Here is a 10,588-nt window from a genome sequence, read left to right on the forward strand (position 1 = left end):
CTTTTTAGTTAAAATCCAATGCTGTTACAAACAAACTATGGGAGGACACAAGTGTGAAAGCACCACATCTAGTGAAAGCAGACTGACCTTAAGGCCTCCAAATATCAAGCATTCAAAGCACCCCACTCTACTCAGCTTGGGATAAAACAGCAGGCTTGCAACAACAGGCAGGGATTGATTTATGGTTAAGTGAGAGGATTTCAGACATGACTGGCATCCCAGCATAGGCAGAATGATGCTGCACATGACTTTCACTGCAGTCTCTATAGCTGCTCTGATTTACACAGTATCGCATTGGCTCAATGGTTCAGAAATATTCAGAAGCTGCCACCTCACAAAGCAGGGCTGCTCAGGTGTATAAGGGATTCAACATGGAGTCTCTACAGCAAGAGGTTTGAGTATGTGTTTGAAGACAGGGCAAAAGTTAAACAGATGAGTGATGACAATGGAATATCGTTCCTTTGTAAAAACAGAGACACTGTAGGCAAAACAAATACAGAGCTTAAGCAGCAGAACTAGGGGTATGGTGGGCGGGGGAGGCAGTTTCACACCCTCCATTTCGAATCTGAATCAGAATCTGAATTCAAAATCAGTTTCTCTGACTTAGATTTATCTCTTGCATATATTGGAAGCATAGATCTATGCTTTTGATGACATGCATCCTTCCTGACTACATAAAGTAGCCATGACATCTGCCATATTTACTGTATGGAGTAAGGCTGCATCTGACAGCCCAGTCAGATAAAGGCTAATCCAACAAACATTTACCAACAATTAAAATAGTCAAACATGATTTTTGTCTCGTGTGCATTGTTGTTTTGATTTTCTGTGTTAGCTCAATGTCATAAATAACCTAAATTAAAGCTGCAGTATGTAGAATTGTGAGAACCAGCCCCCACGTTTCGAAACGTATCATCCCTTACCGGCATCCTTGTGAATTAATTGTCTATTCTCTCCACTTTATATATGCTTTTCTTGGATTTACATGTGATGTATCCAGTCTATTCTTGCACTCCCTCTGAAACCAGTACATGGGGCATCCTGCACAGTCACTGAGTCCGTTGTGCCTGAGTATGTTTGGGACTTTAAACTGTTGCTTCTCTACCTCGGTCTTCCTTTTCCTGCTTGCTTTATAATAATAATACATTGGAAAGTCTGATGAAAAGTTGGCATTTTTAAGGTGACGATACAAACACTACTTTAAATTAATTGTGGTCAAAGGCAAGAACGTGTATGTGAAGTGTTCATTACATTACATCCAGGAGTGAAGACTTTGTCCACATCCGTTGTAAGCAACTCAAATTTAATGAAGCGCCTCACGACTCATGCATCTAAAAGATGTGAATTCTTTGACATATAGCAACTTTTTTTTTTTTTTTTCTTTTAACGCAGTTACTTTTTTGAACAAGTAGTGAGTAACTATAACTAATTACTTTTTTAAAGTAATGTTCCCAACACTGCTCAGTTTTCCGTCCTCGTGCTGCCGGTGAAGAATGGTGTCTCAGGTGTGTGGGAGCATGTGTCCCCTCCTTGACCCTGTTAATGGTGTTGCTCCCACGTCCCCCACACACCTGGGACACCATTCTTTAACGGCGGCGCAAGGACGGAGAACCGATATGGTCCTGGCCCGATCAGCAGTTTTTAACGGGGGTCGCTTATTGGGGTTAACTGGTGTAGGACCTCACTGAAGGCCCAGGTGGGAAATGCATGGCCTGCCACTGGTTATAAGAGAACAAGAATGAATGAACACAGTATTGTTTATAAAAATGGAACTTTGAAAAATCAAACCACACATTTTTTCATGCATCTTACAAAGATTGAAATGGAAAAGTAATCACTCCAGGAATTAAAGCCCTGATCCCCTTGTGAAAGTTAGAGGACATGATCACTACACTAACACAAACTCCAGCTAATAAAAACAGGATGGTATATCATGGCAAAGGCATAGATGCATGCATTAATTTAATTGATTGTTTGTCATGTCTTCTTTTATAATAATGACTTCAATGTTTCTTTTAAACAGGCATCCTTACTGTACTAACACACCGTGTCTGGTTAAAAGAAACATTTAAATAAGTATGCATTCATTGTTTGAAAAAGATAAACGTAAGTCAGACACATTGGGTTTAAATTCAGATTATTCATTTTGTTAAAGTGTAATGCAGTGCGGTACGGAGGCTGATGTGGTGCGAGTGGCAGATGGGAGGGGTTGAAGCTTCTATGCTACTGACTGTCAGGGATCGTCTGCAAAAAAGAAGAAAAAGAAAGCAGATGCGGCCCAGGGACAGCAGTAGATTGACCTAACTTCCTCTATAGTAAGGCCAGGCTGTTAAACTAGATTTCTATCAAACAGATATCACACACCATTTTTTCTTTATATTTCAAATGTCTTAATGATAATGAATGCAAAGTTAGAGTAACAGAAACAAGCTATTGGTCTACATATATCATCCATATCCTCGTTCCTTTTTTCAGGGTTGCAGGGGTCTGCAGTTAATACAGTTAATATCTTTACGTTCAGTATAAAAATAATCCAGTATATAGATAAACCGGAGAGCACTCATAATCAGTTTCACTTTTAGTAGCTGTTATGCCACCTTGTATCACCTTTATGGGATGATCCGACGTGTTTGTGACCCAATGCCACGCAGCGGTAGAACAAATCAATGGACTATTGTCTTACATGGACTATTCCTGTGGTCAGAAGAGGTAAAGTGGAGAAGGAAGACTGTTAATGATTTACTGCTGCTGTTGCTGTGATAAACACACACGCTGAAGCAGCATTAAAGCAGCGTGTGTGTTCATGCCTACTCATGCATATGCATAAAGGCCCAAACAGGATTGTTTTCAGGCAAAACTCAAGAAAACAGGTGAGTTTGGGAAAATAAACCTCAAACAGTATCTTGTTGGGGTTCTTAGAACAACTGGAGATGGGTCAAAAATAGCAAAATACTCAGTCAACTGTGAGAAGCTCAGAATCTGGAACGACATGCTATTATTAAATAACTTATCCATATTAATTGATGTGTGCTTTCCCCACCCCTCCTAACAAAAAATCATTCACTCCTTTCAGAAATGCTTCCAACGTCCATGCTGCATAAATTCAACAGCAACTAGAAAGAGCTGCATTTCCTGAAGAGAATGCAAATGAGAATGTTCAAAGTTAAAACGCATTTGAAGGCTGCAGGGCAAAAGTTACCCATACCACACAGTATTTAAAGAGCCATAACTCAAAAACAGTACAAGATATAGGGGAAAGCTGAAATACTGGAAGAAAGAGCTGAAGTTATACAACATTTTTAGAAGTGTATTTACTTTAATGGGTTAAATTATGCTTTTGTGAAAATGTGAACGAAGCTCCATTAAGCCATAGTTTGGTGTTTCCACCAAACAAAAAAGAGAAAATGTCACTCTTCCACCAGAAACAGGCACTACAATCTTCAGTCATCCAGCTTCTGATGAGCATGCTAATAGCAGAGCACAGCAGAAAGTAGTGCAAGCAATTTAAACAGCTGAATTAGGGAGAAAAGCAAAATTTTCGACTGGTTTTGAAATACAAGAAGACAGGAGAGTCATAATGATGAGGATGCTATTTTGCAGGATAACAGAGCTAACAAAAAAGTTGTTGTTAGTGTTAAGAAAGCTGACATCTAATTTTAGTTTTCATTTATATATTTAATTTTGCAAAACATTAGCTTTGAAATCAAGCATGATGTATGCAATCTGTATTATTCTATATCAGGTATGAGAACATACTGTATATACATACATCATTTAAAATGTTCATACCTCAACTAGATACATACACTATACATTGCACTACATTCTTTAGTAGCGCAATTCATGGACACATGAATGTGCTTTAAACAGGATATTATACATAAAATATATCCGCAGTTAGTGGATTAGTGTGTATTATTAATTACTTTTTTTTTTTTTTTTTGTGAACTTATGTTCATCTAATGATTGGTTTGCTGGGGATGTTTATGTCCATAAACACAGCCTGTGACTGTGTATAAAAAGGTATGAGCAAGCGAGTCAATGTATGACATTAAAAATGATCATATCTAAACGTGATCATATCTGGTAATGATTAGATAGCTGCCAATGATTGAATAGACAGAACTTTACTACATCTTTGTCTATTTCCCTGTTCAAATCTGAAGAGCTCAACAGTAATTCTGATGACTAATATATTATTTGAATAGTGTTCATTTTCTTGCTTTTTGTATAGTGATTTGCCATTGTTTAAGGTGATTGTTGTTTCTCCCAAACGTGCTAACCACAGTTTCCAAAATAAAATCCTGGACCACTGTTTAACTTTTTTATTAGTTTGAACAATTCTGAATTGTGTTTTAGTTTTATAGTAGAATCATAAATGTGGAAATTCCCACATTCCTAAAGAGTGACTAAACCCCAAAACTACTCTTTTCTACTGAAAACAATTGTGTTTGGTATGAAGCAATGTTGTTGATTGATTCTTGTCTGACCCTAAACATTTACATCAAAGTATTAAATTTCGCACATTTTGTTTTAAAAATCACTTCAAAATTACATCAGCAGCTGTGTTTACATTACCTTTGGAAATGCGCAAAATCAAAATAGCGCAAAGAAAACTGGTAATGGAAACACCTGAATTTCTAAAAAAAAAAGAAAAAACACTCAAATATTGTTAAAAGGTTTTTACGCTTTCATGAGAATGAATTTCAGACATTTTGATATTGAAATGTTTCTCAAAAGCGCTATAGAAACACTTTTACAACAAATTAGGTATGTGCGATATATTGTCGTTCACAATATATAGTCAAAAACATTCTCACCGGTAAGAACATGTGAAACGCAATATCTTTTATAGCTTTTATATTTCATGTGTTCACAAGACAAAGCCGGTGACTAATGTAACTATTGATATTATTACACCTAAATATCCTGAATGATTAAATCATCAGCTTGATCTGGTTTAATTATAGAAATCAGAAGGATATATTTATCAACCATAACTTCATGTAACTCATTATCAAATATGAAATGAACAAGATTCATCAGCAGTAAAAACATTGAGTTATTTGTGTTTTCCATGTGCGTATTTTTTTTTTTTTTTAGAAAATAAATTCATTCCAAGTGAGGAAAGAAATGAATTACATACAATAACACTAATAGAGTGACTCACATGCACTAATATATTCCATGAAATATCAGCTCATGAACTCTTTGAGTCAGCAGATATTGTAGCCTTTTTAATGTGTCTAATGTTGATATATTCAAATGTATTTGAGTTTGTAAGGAACCTTTTTTACACTAAGTTGTGAATGTTTGTATTTTTATTTTTTATTTATTGTGATTTTTATTGTTATCAAGATAATACCAGAAATTATTGGGATGATTTTTTTTAGTCAATATCACCCATCCCTAATGGAAACAAAGTGCAATTATACTTAGTCGACATCTAGAAATATCGCTTTTATTTTGTGAAATGGAAACCCAACTACTATTACTGGTATTCTGTGGAAAATGTTGTAGTCACACAAAGGGGCTACTTGGATTCAGACTTAAGAGGAAGGGGGTACTTGAGCCACAAAAGATAGAGAACCACTGCAAGAAAGCGTTAAAAACTAAATGAAACACAAGACCAACTGAAAAACAACAGTAAAGCCCAACTAACTGATGAGTGAAAGAGAACACAGCACCACATGCTCGTTGGAAGATGCACAGATGAACAGTTGGAAGATGAATGAATAAATGAAAACCATAATGTATAACCTAAGGTTGATGGGCAGTAATTACTGTATGTGCTTAAGTCCTGCTGAATAGTTCTAAGTGTCTCTAAAAGGAAAGATATAAAATGAAGAAAGCAGGTTTTCTAACTCTAATAACAGTAATGCTGCTCAAGATATTTGTGAATCACATCTTACGTAAAGACTTTATTATTGATAACCTTTTATCAAAGTCTGTTATTTTACAGTAATCAAGGACAGAAATAGGTGATCACAGGGTGCTCTTTCACAACATGCGCACAGTATTTATTGAAAGTACCCTTGACAGGAGAGAGGCATGAGAGAAGTCAATTCATGTGAAAAGCTGTGTTCCCTTTGTCGTCTTTGCCAGATGAGCAATCTTTTTCATCCTTCATCACTCTTACAGCTCATTCACTTCAGCAGATCAAACATCATTCTGCGTAATGACATTTTTGAAAAGAGGTGCAACATTTCTATTTCAGATGCTTTGTGAAGAAACAATTCTTTCACCGAGAGCAGCATTTGGCCACAAAGCCCTTCAGTGGTTTCTTTTCATTGTTCCTCTTAAGCTCACTTGTGGTTCATGCAGCCAAAAGGCAATATGTCATAGTTAAGAAGGATGCCAGTGAGAAGGACCAGTGTCCCACTGGCAGAACTCAGAGACTTTTGCTTCACAGTGTAGTGGAGAAAAACAGCCTGTATACGGACATGCCAAGTCACTGTTAAGTTTTAAGGTCATGCTGCCAATGCTTGGACAACCTTCAGTCACTTCACATTAAAACCCACAGTTTAATCCAATGCAGATGTCAAAGTTGGACCACATTATTCATTTGGGATTAATCAAGCTGTGCCCTAATGAACCCTAAACATGTTTTGGTTCTCTGGTCTTTTTCTATTCAGTGATTTTATGTTACAAAAATCTAACTTTGTTACACAAAAAAATATCCTAAGAGCCAAAACAGAAGAAACGTTTACTGTGTTAGTTTGCTCCACTTTTTTGTAAAGACATTAACATAACGTAAACATACATGTCAACCATGAACGATACCCTTTTGTCCTGATTCCATTTTAATCCCTATCCCTATGTCGATTCCATTTAAACTGTGATTCTGATTTTACAAGTTTTGCGATTCTACAGTGACAATTATCATACTTTAGTTTTCCTTATCCAAACAGTGAAACAATATACATGTCACAGTTCCAAAAAACAATGCACATCACATCACATTCAGTCAATCAGTGATTTATTATTATTTATTCAGTGATTTATTATTATTTCAACTTAAATAAATAACAAAAGAAAAACTCCATCAGAAAAGAGGTAAACATGTACAAAACAACACATTTGTACAGAACTTATTGAAGTTAGTCAACAGAAATGTTTAATGTTTGTCAAGCTCGTACTTGGGAATGTGAAGGTTTTTGTGTAGGAACCGGAGCTGGTCATCATACTCGGTATTTAGGCTGCTCCGCTGAGAAGTCACAATGTATTACAGTGTGAGGATCAGATGCATTTTTCTGTCCGAGCCACAGTTAAAATCTCTATTTTTCTCCATCGTATACTATCAACACATTAACGTTTGTGTGGAAAGCCTGATTTATAAACTTTTTACATTTCTACATTCAGAAATGATCAATGTGCATTAGTCGTCATCATCATCTGTCATCAATGTTTCACTTATTTGGGCAGTGGCTGTCCGTACGGTTGCCTTATCAATATACCAACATTCTATACGTACGCTGCGGCCCTATTTGGCCAGTTTAGGTCACATGATAGGTCAGTCATTGGCCAGTTTAGGTCATGTGATAGGTCAGTCATTGGCCAGTTTAGGTCATGTGATAGGTCAGTCATTGGCCAGTTTAGGTCATGTGATAGGTCAGTCATTGGCCAGTTTAGGTCATGTGATAGGTCAGTCATTGGCCAGTTTAGGTCATGTGATAGGTCAGTCATTGGACAGTTTAGGTAGCGTGATTAAGACTAAAGCTAACCCTAAACCTAACCCTGAAAATTGTTGCAATATTGGGTTATAACCTAACCCTAAACCTAACCTAAAGACGCTACGTACTTCAGTAACCGTACCAATACCACCGGGGGTTGTCCGTACAGCAACCGCACAAATACAGTAGACACTTTCTATTATTTACTCTGGCTTTACGTTGGACACAGTAGTTGGACATCATTTTGAGCAGCGTGGACAGAAGTCTGAGGTCTGCCAGAGTTTCATTGAATTAGTTTGCACATCAGCACAGCTGATCAGCTCCGCGACGCTGCTCCCATCGCCCTCCTAGGGAAAGAAGTGGATGGCACGCTTAAAATATAATGAAGTGTAACAAATTTTGTTCCGTCTAGAACTGGTAAATTTGAACATTAGAAATGTTGATGGTCAATCTTTTGGCATGCTTGTGTTGTGTAGCTCGGAGGAGGTGTGCGTGTAGCGAAGCTATGATGGACAGGGTTGGATCCATCTCATCTGACATAACGCACGTAGCCACGTGCACTGGCTTCATTACCTGGATAAGTTCATTCAACATTCCATCCAGGGTCCGAAGGTCTGCTGCTGTACGTCTTGCTCTAGCTTTATGTCTGGATGGTGACGAACAAGATGAGCAGTAATGTTGGTTGTGCAGAGTTTAATACAGCTTTGGTCGTGTCTAAATCCGTTCACCATGGAATCAATCAAAAGTATGTCCATACTTTCACACAGGTGCCGTTTTTTTTCACGGTTGTAGGTTTGTCCGCCAAACTGAAATTGCACACTGCTGCAAGTCTTCCTCCAGTTTGCAATCACTTGATGGTGCATTACCGCCACCCAGTGGTTGTCCACAAAAATGTGAAAAATGCAATAAAAAAATTTTTTAAAAATGATTCTGGGAAGCAGAATCATTTTTAAAATCACAATAAATCGTAAAATCTATATTTTTTCCCCCACCCTTGATAGACGGTGGACACTAAAAAGTTTAAAACAAAACAAAACAAATCAAACTAAATGCTGAGAAAGTTTAGTGATGATCATTTTTATTTCAATTCATTTCTTTGTTTTACTAGTGATTCTATGTCTTTCTGGGGACTGTTGATACCTAGTCATAGAATGCCAGAAAAAATGCTAAAAGGCAACTCTGTTGTTTTTGTCATGCTACGTTGGTTTCATTGGCAGATTCAGTGATACTCTTGGCCAATAAAAGAGTACATTTTTCATTCTATGCACCAATGACTAAAGACCATTGTGAATACTGAAACACACAAATTGATACGAGAGTATCTTGTCATTTAAGAAAACATTTTAAAAAATATTGTTTGGAAGTTATTAACAAATACAAAATATATCACTTGGAACGTAAAATAATAAACACTTTACTTGAATTTTATACATCAGGCTGACATTACAGTGACATTACATTGAGTAAAGTGTCATAAAGGCTGTCATTAAGCCCACTAGATCCCTCCGCCTAACCTAAAAATACCAACATAGCTCCAAAGGTGTCATCATTTAGCAAACAACACTTAATGACAGCCTTCATGACACCTTATTCATGCTAATGACAGCGTAATGTCAGCCTTATATAAAAATAATGCATTGGATATATATAGCGCCTTATTTTGGTTACTCAATGCACTTTACATGGCATTATTCTTTTACTCCACACTTAGTGATGGTAAGCTACTATTGTAGCCACAGCTGTCCTCCAGATACCACTGGAGTATAAATCAATGTGAATTTAAAACAGTGCTTTTTTAAATCAAAAAACCACATTCACATCAATGCTTATTTGATAAATGCACAATGCAATACTGTAGGGATGTAAAGATATATCCTAAACTGGCTAAAAATAGATGCAAATAAGAGGGGATTAAAATCAATACAGCACAGTATGTGCACAGTATCTGCTTAAACGTTTTAGTGCTACTTATTCAGACGTCACGTCTCGCACACTCGGCCAAAAAAATTCAAGTTCTATTAGTTTGAAGTCAGAGCAGGTTGTGGCAGCATTTTGGCTTTCTGAAGTTGGAAAAAGGAAAAAGGTGAGAAGATAACAGTAAAGACTAAGACTGCAGGCACACACACGCACCGCAGAAATCAATTAATGAATTCTCTTTATCTTTATGTCCTTGCATTACAAACGAGAGTCTCTGCTGTTTCACTATGTATTAAAAATAATAGGAGTTAAGTGCATCATTACATCCCAATCTTTGAATTGAGTTTTTCTTAATAAAATTTAAAAAAAGATTAAAATTTAATTATGGACCGAATTGCTGGTTGAGTGTATCCTTATACCCCTACTTTACAGTGTTGTACCTGAACATGTTTAGTGAACAAGAACTGAATGTACAGCATTTCTGCCTGATGAACATCATTGTGAGCGCATTCATTCTGGCATATGTGAACATCTATATTTTATAGTTACTTATATACGTATGTACTGTATTGCAGGGTGGCTAATGCTCCTTTTCATACAAAAGTAATCGTTTTGTGAAACCGTGATAATGTGCTGAGATGTTTCAGTGCTGTGTATGGTAAATACAGTGAAGTACAGTATATATAGTACTGTCAAAAAGAAGCAAACTAACAATTAGTGGTTGTATTTTTCTGCAGGATTACCATGTATTTTGAGCATAGAAAATATGAAGTTGATTTTATTGTAGACCTGTATATTTAATATGGTAAATTCTACATACACAAGTGTAAATTCAACAAATCTTCTCCACTTTCTGTATACTTTCTCTGCCTGCACACCAGCACAAGAGGGATGGAGAACAAAGGCCCACACACCAGGGGGTTCAGAGGCTCTGAGGCAAGACTTTCACGGTATAGCAACAAGATTTGGAGCAGGAACACACACCGGGTCTGCTCAGG

This window comes from Gouania willdenowi, chromosome 11 (assembly GCF_900634775.1).
Source record: "Gouania willdenowi chromosome 11, fGouWil2.1, whole genome shotgun sequence".
In the NCBI taxonomy this organism is placed as follows: domain Eukaryota; kingdom Metazoa; phylum Chordata; class Actinopteri; order Blenniiformes; family Gobiesocidae; genus Gouania; species Gouania willdenowi.